This window comes from Octopus bimaculoides, chromosome 14, assembly GCF_001194135.2.
Source record: "Octopus bimaculoides isolate UCB-OBI-ISO-001 chromosome 14, ASM119413v2, whole genome shotgun sequence".
Lineage (NCBI taxonomy): Eukaryota > Metazoa > Mollusca > Cephalopoda > Octopoda > Octopodidae > Octopus > Octopus bimaculoides.
The window spans coordinates 6,857,507-6,858,529 of record NC_068994.1 but is presented as its reverse complement, the minus strand read 5'-3'; positions in this window follow the sequence as shown (position 1 = coordinate 6,858,529).

Sequence of the window (1,023 nt, the reverse complement as noted above, 5' to 3'; positions counted from 1 at the left end):
TACCGCTAAGCTTTTCGCCCAGCGTGCTAACGTTTCTGCCAGCTCGGCGCCTTTTTTCATCCTAATATATACATACTTACATACATACATACATACATACAGTGGAGGCGCAATAGCCCAGTGGTTAGGGCAGCGGACTTGCGGTCGTAGGATCGCGGTTTCGATCCCCAGATCAAGCGGTGTGTGTGTTTATTGAGCGAAAACACCTACAGCTCTACGAGGTTCCGGCAGGGGATGGTGGCGAACCCTGCTGTACTCTTTCACCACAAATTTCTCTCACTCTTTCTTCCTGTTTCTGTTGTGTCTGTAATTCAAAGGGACCAGCCTTGTCACACTCTGTGTCACACTGAATCTACCCGAGAACTACGTTAAGGGTACACGTGTCTGTGGAGTGCTCAGCCACTTGCACGTTAATTTCACGAGCAGGCTGTTCCGTTGATCGGATCAACTGGAACCCTCGTCGTCGTAACCGACGGAGCGCCACGGCATACATACATACATACATAGACATATGTGATTATACGTTTATATATGTGTGTGTGTGTGCTTGCGTATTGGGTGAGTGTGTATATGTGTTTGTATGTGTGTGTGTATGTGTACGTGGTATGATCAATAAGTATCCGGACTGTTGCCAAACGGCTTCACTCTGCGTGCTTTGGCTCGTTACTATTGCAACAGTCCGGATACTTATTGATCAGACCACGTACACATACACACACACATATGAATATATATATGTGTGCGTACTAGCGTGTGTTTCTTCTATTCTTCTATTCTTCTATTCTTTGCCTCTCCTTAAATATTTGTTGTTGTTTTTTTGTTTTTTTTGTTTATTCTATGATTTTCGTTTTTGTTATTGTTTTCAATATATTTTCTTTTTGGAGATGTTTATTCTGAGAGAATTGCTAAATTGGGCAATTCCGCTCTCTTCCTCGATCCCCTTCCCAGAGGCATTCCTGTTCTTTTCTTATCGCTTTCGTATAATCCTCTATGTGTGTGTGTGCGCGCGCGCACATACACACT